A 10,838-nucleotide genomic window follows, 5' to 3' on the forward strand; every position below is an offset into this window, starting at 1 on the left:
AATGCAATCGAATTTCAAATCCATAGAGTCATAGTTCATTAAAATTAGCTATTTAGTTGCCTGAACCTGGAATTAATTTTGTGGAACCACAAATTGCCGCAGCATGACCATGTGAAATGCATAGAGCTTGATCAACATTTCGAAAAGGAGAAAATTGACTCTTGAGTGTGTGAGGTGTGAAGACATGGGTTCAATTGATCTGATTGTATCCCGAATATGTGTCTATGAAACTCATAGTTTCATATCCAGTTGTGGCATCGATCAGAAGATCTATTCGGGATAAAGGGTAGCAGTCCTTCGGGAACGCTTTGTTGAGGTCTATGTAACCGGTACACATCCTCTATTTCCCGTTTGACTTCTTGACCACCACAACATTGACTAACCAAGTTGGACATTTGATCGATTGGATGAATCCCGAGCCCTTAATTTCTCGACTTCGCTTTTGATGGCTTTGTGCTTTTCAATGGAGAAATTTCTTCTTCTTTGTATCACTGGTTTGGTCTTCAGATCTATCCACAACGTGTGCTCTTCCATGGTCCGATCAATGCCAAGCATATCAGCAGCCGACCATGCGAACACATCAATGTTTCCCCAAAGAAAACTCTTCAATTCTTCTTTGAAGTCCCTTGTTTGTTCTGAACCGATGAAGGTTGTTCTTCCTTCGTCAGTGGAATCCAACTGGATTCGCTCTAGCTTTTCAGCGGGTTCGGGTCTTTGCATTACGTCTTCATCCTGATTATCACGAACTTCAATTGATAGAGATGTACCTTTTCTAGGTCTAGCTTTATCTTTTGAATATGAAACATAACATTGCCTTGATGTTTTCTGATCGGAAGTTACCTCTCCTACTCCTTTTTCAGTTGGGAATTTGATCTTCATGTGTTTGGTTGATACAACCGCTCCCAACTTGGTGAAGGAGGGCCTCCCAAGTATGACATTGTATGCGGGAAGTTCCCGAACAACCAATAAATTCACCTGCCTAGTAGTTTCCTTCGGGAAGTTTCCAGCTGTAAAATCCAGTTATAATGATCCTTATGCTATTGCTGAAGATCCAGCAAAGCCATACAGGGGAGTGGAAGTTGGCTTCAGTAGGTCCTCCTCCATTCTCATCTTCTGATATGCTTCATAAGATAGAAGATCTGCAAAAGATCCTTTCCACTAATACCCTGTGCACCTCCCGGCGGCTGATCTCGACCTTGATCATGATCGCGTCATCATGGGTGTACATACGCCTCTTTCATCCTCCTCATTAAAGACAATACTTTCTTCTATATTCGGTCTCTTTCTTTTTGGAGCTTCTCCCGAACCTTTGAACCTTGACTTTGCTTTCAACTTTCTGAGAGTCGGGTTCTAAGCCCCCAAATATTGTGAGGATCAAAAAAAGATTGACCCCTACTATCGCTTTCCCTTTTTTGGACTTGGGAGCCTCAACCCGACGATCTCTACTTCCTGATCGCTCCCTTCTCTTTTCACCAGTTGCTCATCCCGATCATAGCCTCAGCCCTTTACAAAGTTGGATAGGTGCTCCTGGCCTTTTTCAATGGCCTTTTGTTCCTTACTAGCGACTTTCCCTCTCCTTGGTGAGCATCAAGGATTTCGGTAACTTTTGCTTGCTTCTGGCATCTTTGGACAAGTTCGGGATAAGTGGCTACCATATCCTACAATAGTAACTCCAGAAGTCATCTATTAGAAAGGCCTATGAAAAGAGCTGTTTTGGCCACTTGTTCATCCAGATTCTCAATCTCCATAGTAGCTTTGTTAAATCTTTGTAAGTAATCCCAAATGGACTCGTTTCTTCCCTGTTTAATAGTGAACAAAGTCTCTTCGATCTTCTTAGTCTGTATCCCACTTTAGAACTGACCAATGAACTTATGAGCCAACTCATCAAAATCAGCAATCCTTCCCAAAGGCAAATTTGAGAACCACTTCTAAGCTACTCCCTTGAGTGAAGACTCAAACACTCTACATAAGATTTTATCAGAGTTACCAGCAACAACCATCGTCTGTTAATAGTAACTCATATGGGCTATTGGATCTCTAGACCCATCAAATGGGGAGAAAGTTGGGAGCCTAAAATTATGGGGAAATTCATACCCAGCAATGGCATCTACGAACGGGGTTTTTCTGATGATTGAATAAATTTCATCGGTCCTTTTACCCCTCATGAGTTGTCCTAATTTTTTTATTGATGTCTGCTAGTTCCCGATCAATGTATATTGCCCAAGTGCCTGTTGTTCGAACACTATTGTGACCCGAACACTGGAACCAGCAAACTTCATCATTCGGTCATTCAAGTGAATGCCTCTGGCAACTTCTTCTTCTTCGCGATTTCTTCCTCACGAACACGATTTCCATCAGGAGGGTTCCCTCCTGGAAGAGGATTGAGATTTTGATTGTGATTCCTCAAAACTGTAGATCTTGTATCCACCATGATTTTTTGAAGCTTTTCCCACAGACGGTGCCCCATGATGCATCCAAAAATGGATTAGCCCTCGATTCCTGGCAAAACAAGCATCAGATGTGGCCCAACCGCATGGTCGAGTGGCTACCTCTGAAGGCTAAGTCAGTAATGGATCACCACAAAGCTATGGCTAGTCTCAAAGCTTTAATTGAAAACGATAATGGACGGAAACGATTCAACCACTTTAGTTGTGCGTGAACCTTTAGTATATATATGGTGTACCTCTTATTCTTGACCATTGGATTTGTTCTAGATCCTTTCTTCATAGCCATTCAATCCTAGGGTTTTTACCTTTCTTTCGGAGTGGTTGGTAGTTTCCTTTCGTGGCCCGATCGTAAATCCCGAATTTCATGGGATCATGTTTCTTATAATTGTTAAGGTTCCTTTACCCTCACGTTATTTACTGACCTGAGTTTTGGACCTGTGCCAACAAGGTTTCTTGACTCGACCGTGGTTGAGCCCTTCTCCTACCGGAGTCCATGACCCGACCAAGGTTAGACCCTGTTCGATGTTATTTTATCTTCATCAACAACAAAGGAATTATTGTCTTAAAGCTAAAATAATAATAAATAAATAAATAAATAAAAACAAAAACTTAAAATGAAGTACTGATAAACACAGCAGGTACATGATTGGCTACGAAGATCGATAGATTTACCAATCGCTTGCCATTCGGTGACTGAAACATGAATGAATTTCTGATCAGATTCATGACTTCAGATCTAGCTTCTTCAAGTTCACGACCGAAAGGAATTCAATTAACAGCTTGCCCCCACAAATAAAGAAAAGAAAAGAAAAGAAGAGGTAAATAGGAAACCACAAATGAAATTGGAGGAGCAACGATACAACACAGACGAACCTGAATTTGATACAAAAGGAGGAGAAGGAAATCAATAGGAAAGAAAATCCAGATTGAGCTGTGGAGATGGGACCTTTGTATCCTATTTCAGTCCAGATCAAGCTTCCAGATGGCATTGAAATATGGAGAGAGAAGTGAGAGACTGAGAGTTGGGACTGTGAGAGAAGTGACTTCGCACAGGAGAGAAGTGACTTCACGGCTGATTTTGGTGAGAACAACTTGTCCCACGGGAATAAAAACCTGTGGTAAAAGGAAAGCAAGTAGTAAACTATATGCCCCGGATCCTATATTCCGTCGCAAGAAGTCTATGATACTTGGGATTGGCAAAACTTGTACTACGGAAATAATTATCTGTACTATATAAGAAAGAAACGTGGAGAGAGTTGGGAACAACATCCTTTGTTGTGCACAGCGGTGCATTTTTGCACCAAATAAGAGGTCAGGAGGTGCATTTTTTATTTGAAATTTAAAAGTCTAAAATAATCTTAACTTCTCGGTCATTCTCGACCACCAATTTGGTGCAAAAATGCACTACTGTGCACTGCAGAGGATGTTTAACATAAAGTTGGGGGAACTTACACCATGGAATTATCAAAGCTTAGTATAAGAACGAACATGGTAGAGTTGTGGGAACACGGTGTAGCACCTTATGGGACTATTTGCGATGGTAGTATCATACTGTGGCATATAGTCTCCTTAATACAACGGAATATCATAGGCATATTTGCTACAGAAACTAACTTTCCGTAGCATATAGTTGCCTTGTGACCGTGGAAGTAAGAGGCATATTTGCTATGGAATCTGGTTACCATAGCATACGGTATAAGGGTGTCTGGCGAGCATCGGATTAAGAGGCTTATTTAAAGTGAAGCATAATGTTCTCTGAATAATCTAGTTTTCCTTATCTCTGTGTTAGAAAGTGGTTGTTTTAAATAAGTCCACATTCAGTCTTACTTAATTCGCTAAAGTCCACCTCCTGTCTTTTACTTACGAGGTCTACTTAAATGCAATTGGCTAAAGAGGCGATTATGTGTTGGATACGTCTTATTATTTTATTTTATGTGACTTTTGATAGGATCTTAATTTTAAGAGTTTTTAACTGGTGGTTCTCTTAAGTGGCGTAAAACTGAAGGCACCTCCTTGAATAACAAATATTATTAGTGGCGCACCTCAAAATTACTAGTTACACACTTATAGATTTTCCTTAGATTATATTAAGTCTTAAAATAAAAGACCAAAAAATTTTGTCGACTTAATTATATTTTCTTCTTATCATCTTGTTTTCTTTTTATACTTTAATGTATATAACAGGATCGATCAATTAAAGAGTTGTTGACAAACCATTAGATCCAAATTGAGTGTCAAATCACTCTACGTCTTTCTTTGATATGAATCCAAATTCGAGATCCAACAAATCTGTGTGGTTATAAAATTATTTTCAGGCAACTACACAATTAACTAGTGGGAATTCTAAATTCAAATAATTAGTGGCCTGTTGAATGTGCGGTATAAATAAAATGTTTGAGATCTCAAGTCACCACCATTAATCTTTCTGGAAAGCAGCTTCGCGGGCTTTGGCATCAAAAGGTAATAATACCACTCGCGCTTGTTTATTTTCTTTTATGTCCAACATTTATGGTTCCCTTAATATGAAGGTTGGATATGGAAGATCCAATGAATTGTTGGAATTGTATTCACTGAATTAGTGGTTTTTTAATCACTAAGATAGAATTACCTGCAACTTACTTTCTTATTTCTGATTGTTTTTCTTCGGTTTGGATTTTAGAGAAACCTTCGGCAGATACGTTCTTCAGTGAAAGAAATTACCTTTTAATTATATAATCTTCATTCATCTGAACTAATAGGTACTCATTACTCAATATAAGGATTGAGATTCTCAACCCTTGCAGCCAATCTTCCTCTTCAAAAGGTAATAGTACTTTCTCTCGCTTTTTTCTTTTTCTTTTTCTTTTTTATTATATAATCTTCATTCATCTGAACTAATAGGTACTCATTACTCAATATAAGGATTGAGATTCTCAACCCTTGCAGCCAATCTTCCTCTTCAAAAGGTAATAGTACTTTCTCTCGCTTTTTTCTTTTTCTTTTTCTTTTTTTCTTTTTTTCTTTTTTTTTTTTTTTTTTTTTTTTTTTTTTTTTTTTGGTTTTCTTTTGAAGTTATATATGCATGCATCTCTACTTTTAGCTGTGTTAGAATGTCAATAAACATTCAACTTATTTCTTCCTCCCAACCCGAAGGCACTCTCTACTCAGATCTTCAAAGAAAGAACAAAAGAAAGTATGGAGTCTGTCTTCGACCAGGACAGCATCATTTTTGAGTTCGAAAATAAGAGTAACCATGTAGAAGACTGCAAGCTTTTGTTACCAAAAATCGAAATTATGAGGAAGCGCGAGTTCATTTTCGACAAGCTGCTTCGGATGCGGAAGCCAACAATAGAAAAAGCCCTTCGGCAACGCGAGTCATTTTTCGAGAAACAGTAAGAATTCAATATTATTTGAGTTACCATTTTGAATTGATATCATTTCTTGGCTTTCCCGTTTCAAACTTTTTTTTTTTTTTTTCATTTTTTATAGGATTACGAAATTGTCGAGCACTGCTAACCCATCATGGGATCATGAGGCAAAAGGGTTCAAACTTGAAGTCTCGCTTACCGAAGAAAATATACGCTTTGAAGGTGATGGAACCTATACTGTAAAAGTGCGGAACTCTGCCAGGGTGAGAAAGATATGTGAAGAACTAAAGGAGAAGTTTGAATCACAAACGGAATATGTGTACCTGTTGAGATATCAGGGAAAATCTTTAGAAAACTCTAAGCGGTTCTCAGAGTGCTCTATTCCAGAGCAGGCAACCCTCGAGTTCAGGAAATTCAAACGAATCACAAACAAACAAGAAACAAAAAGGTCTTGTTCGCCTCTGGAGGTGCTTCTTGTTATCTTTTTCGGTTGGGTGGTTTATAAACTTGGAACTTCGAAGTAGCCCGGGTGAGGATCCAGACAAACTCATCGACCCAGGTACAATTATTGTGTAATATATTCTATGGTAAAACTCTTATTTCTCTTGTCATGTAGTATGCCATCTAAGCTTTAAGATGTCTAATTCAAGAGTTAAAACTTTGTCAATGAAGGGTTAATAGAGTGGTTGTGAACCTTATCTTTTAGTGGAGAAGTTATTGGTTCAACCCTTGTCCGCGTCATATGTAATATCCCCTTCCCAAATTTCCCTATATATAAAGCGTCAATGTGTCTGTTAATTACTTGGTCATCCCTTAACTTATCTGACTTATCCAATGTGTTTGTTTATTTTGTACTTTTTTCGAGAAGATCCTCTCTCTTAGAGAGCGACAAACTCTTATACATGTGCTCTGCCAATTATTTGCAAATTGATCTTCAGTTTCATGATCAATTTAAAAGAAAAAAAATATTCTATTGGTGATTCCCTTAGATGAGGGTGAAACTGTATATTACTGGTGGCTCACACTTAACAAACTTAGCCAGATTCTATTGGGCCTGTTTGGTTACTTGAGTCTGCAGATTTCAAAAATTTAGAGATTTCAAATCTACAGACTTCAAATCTCTAGATTCATGGTTCGTAAAATTAACTGTTTGGTTAGTTTGAATTTTTGGAATGAAATTTCTAGATTTATCCTAAAAAAATATTTATTGAATTATGGTTCAAATCTTTAACGCTTTGATAGTATGGGTGAAATCTCTGGATTTCACCTCATACCCATAAATCTACAGATTCACGTTTTTAGTGTAAAAATGTGAATCTCTAGATTTCATGAATCTAGAGATTCACACAACCAAACAGGTAAAAATCTTCCATTTGTGAATTCAGAGATTTCAAATCTCTGGGATTCTTGTAACCAAACAGCCCTTAAGTAATTCAAATTTTGAAAACTAAATGATCAAAATATCCTTATATAAGTGTTTTGACCAAATTACTCCCATCATTGTCTCATACCATACCCAAGTCTTAGGTAGGTGAAGGGATTTTGCCTCAACCATTTTCGTCCTAGACCTTGCCAGATACTGCCACCACTACCGGAAACCACCACACCTCCTCCCCATACTGGCCACCCACCCTCCCCTGCCGGAAATCACCCACCCGAAACCCTAAAGGGATCAAAACCCTAAAACGAATTCAAAACTCAATGTTTGAAAAAGAGAACAATTTGGGACCCTAAATTTGAGACATACGTGATCAAATTCCCATCTACATGGGAGACTAGACGTATTTACCACAAAAAAATGCCCTAAATTGCCTATTCAAACTTTAAACTAATTTACAAATCTAGGAAAGTCATAGAAAGACGGCAAAGAAAACTTCAGAAGGGAAAGGAAATGAATTAACTTAATCACTTTCTTTAAGAATTGGATGATTATGGGAAGTGCAGAGATGACATGCCAAAGATATTGGAGCCTCAAGCATCAAAGTCGTTCTTTATTCGGGAGAATAGCTCAGGAAGTCAATGTAAAGGATAAGCCTCAACAAATTGAGAGGCTTATCCTTTACACTCCCCCACAAGCTCATTGGTCAGAGATGGATGGTGAGCTTGGATTTGAATTCAGAGGTTTGTCCTTTACAAATTTAGAATTTCATTTGAGAGAGAACATCTGAGAGGGAATTCTCCATGTTAAGGAAACTTCCTAATGTAAGCCATGTGGCACTTATATTTGTAATCTCAAATACTATAAATAACACGATTGACTCTTCAGATTTATTACTCTGAAGATTACTTTAACATGGTATCATTGAGTCGGTTCGGTCCATCTGGGGCATTATCGTCTTTTGGTATTATTTTCCTGATTTCTCTCAATCTTGTTGTCTTCTTGCACGTGTTCTCATCTGAAATAAGGTTTTTGATCTTTTCTTGAAACGAGGGTTCTTGCGCGTGTTCTTCAAAGCTTCCGCTTCGGTTTCAAATTCGTGAGTGGGAGATCTATATTAATGATAGGTCTTTTAATTACATTAATATTATACCAATTCCTTTGTATTTTAATTTGATTATTTGCTTGTTTATATAGATTTTTATTATTTTTGTGCTATTTGGATAGATTGGAGCATTTGGATATAAAGTCAAGGAACCACTTTGGAGGATTGATTAAGTCCAAATTTGGAGTATCTTCATAGACTATCTCCATTAAGTAACCAAAGATTTCATTCCGTCTTGTGATCGAATAACATCTTAGGGAGAAGCTGAATTGGAAAGCAACTAAATTGAAAACAACTACATTGGCAAGAAGGAGAATAGAAAAAACCATAGGCACGGATAAAGAATGAAAACCATTGAATAAGCGAGGAGGAAGAATGGAAACAAATAAATTGGGAAGAATTGTATTGCTAAAGAGAATAATGGAAACGACAAAATTGGAAAGGGGGTGACACTGAAAATAAGAGCAAATTACACGGCACCCACTATATTTGGGGTAAAACTAGTGACCACCCACTATAGTTTCATAAATTACATGGCACCCACATATAAAATACAAGTTACCCACAGTTAACAAAAGCTGTTAAAATGGCTTATGAAATTACTCAAATTCCCTTACTTCTATTTAAATCATTTAAAATTTAAATTTCAAACTACTTAAATACCCTCTAGGTATGGAAATCACAATAATGCCCCCATTTTGATTTAGTAAATGACACTAATACCCGTCTGTGATTTTAATGACTCAAAATCTGAAGTCAAATTACATAAATGCCCTTTGGATAGTGAAATTACGTTAATACCCCTAGCTGCCTTTCTCTTTGCAACCCATCTTCTCCATCTTCTGTGACCACCCATCTTCTCCATCTCGGTTAGGTTTTGGAAAAGTACCATGGAATTCTAACTGAGGGTGGAAAACGTCGATTGTGGTTCCTGAGGTTAAGAAGAACCAACTTAACTCTCTCTCTCTCTCTACTCTCTCCTGCTTTTTGAAACCTCGCACCCCCAATGCGTTTGGTTCATCTATAGAAGAGGAGAGGGAATTTGATTAGTAGGGGCCTGAGGGGAAATTTTCCCATAGTGAACCCAATACCAAAGAAGAGACGATGTGAAGTGTCACACCCCACCCTCCAGTATCGGACATGCTCGACAAATCGTGCATGTGATCCATAGCCATAAAATCCTCGGTTTACCCATCAGTAATAATAGACACACACAATTCCAAATCAAGAGCAAAGAACTGCTCAAGAATTAATGTAAAAGAATAAAGAGTCCAAAATTCAATGCAAATCAATGAACATTATCCAAGGAATGAATCAAAGGAAATGAATCCAAAAGAATGTTTTCAGCAGAAGCAAAGAAAATTTCAAATTTTAATTATCGTTTTTATCTTTCTCAAGACTTGTGCAAGTTTCTCTAGCCTCTCGATAAAAGGAGTCATAAAACCCTCTCTCATCAACCTATCCAAATGACGAACCACTTGGATCCTCTTGCCATAAGGGCACTCCATGCACCCGCAAGAGGCTTCTGTTTTCCAGCACCAATTCTCGTTGATGTCTCTACAGTCTCTTCATTGACGTTCTCCCATAACATATGGAACTTCTCCTACTTTTGTATGGTCATTTGAAGAAACATAGAGATAATCCACAAAGAATGAGCTCTGACGAACTCAGTAAGGCAACAATCTCACATACACATCAATAATAATAATAATGGAAAAATGATATGCAACAGTATGGATGCATCTAGCAGCAAACTAGGTAAGTCTCTAATAATGTAAGCATGCTTTAAGGTATAACACCAGCCTTCCTCTGAGAAGGTCTCGTCACTCTGATCCCTCAAGGATTTGATACCTCTGTTGGGATCCTGGGTAAGGGGGTACGGTCCTCGTCAAACAACCTTGACTAAAGTTTAGGTCTACACTCTCTCACCACAACCATTGCATGAGTGCTAGCGCATGTCAGGGATTCTAACCCAATGCAAGGTCCTATGGTAATGTACTACATGTGGTCCAGATACTTACTCTATGACACCAACCAACTCGGTTCAGTATCCTTCCCCACCTAGGGATGAGAGTCCTCACGGGCTAATTACCTCTGTGGAACTCCATTCCCTAACCTTATGGTCATCCAAATATTGTCGAGACGGATGCTCTCATGTCCCTTCAGGACTCCAAAGCCGCTTATTGGGAGCCCATAAGTGGGGGGTGCAAGTTTGGCTCAGGCGGCCCTAACCCACCCTAAGCCCACCCTGAGCCTGAATAGGGCTTGGGCTAAAGATTTTGGCCCTAAGGGCGGGTTAGGGCCAAAATATTCTAGCCCTGAACTAGGGCCAAGGGCTGGCCTAAGATTACTCTCTAGCCCGCCCAGCCCATCCCGGCCCGTCCCTGATTTTAGCCCTGATTTTGACCTTGATCTTGGCCTTTATTCTGGCTCTGATATTGGGCTTAATTTGGGCCCTGATTCTGGCCCTAATCTTGGCCCATGATTTTGGGCCTGATCATGGCCCTGATTTGAGTGTGGACCTCTACGCATATGGAGAGGAATTAATTCGAATCCACATG

The 10,838-nt window shown here is 38.8% G+C and overlaps 1 long non-coding RNA gene across 1 annotated transcript; it reads left to right on the forward strand.

Annotated features, from left to right (window-relative positions):
* The first annotated feature begins 5,322 nt into the window (after nucleotides 1–5,322).
* On the forward strand, nucleotides 5,323–6,574 carry LOC149016647 (uncharacterized). The gene is made up of 3 exons (XR_016173734.1): nucleotides 5,323–5,392; nucleotides 5,580–5,818; nucleotides 5,916–6,574. It is a non-coding gene; the product is annotated as an uncharacterized LOC149016647 (long non-coding RNA).
* The last annotated feature ends 4,264 nt before the right edge of the window (nucleotides 6,575–10,838 follow it).

This window comes from Hakea prostrata, chromosome 5 (assembly GCF_041222555.1).
Source record: "Hakea prostrata isolate BN-2017 chromosome 5, UWA_Hpros_2, whole genome shotgun sequence".
NCBI classification, from domain to species: Eukaryota; Viridiplantae; Streptophyta; class Magnoliopsida; order Proteales; family Proteaceae; genus Hakea; species Hakea prostrata.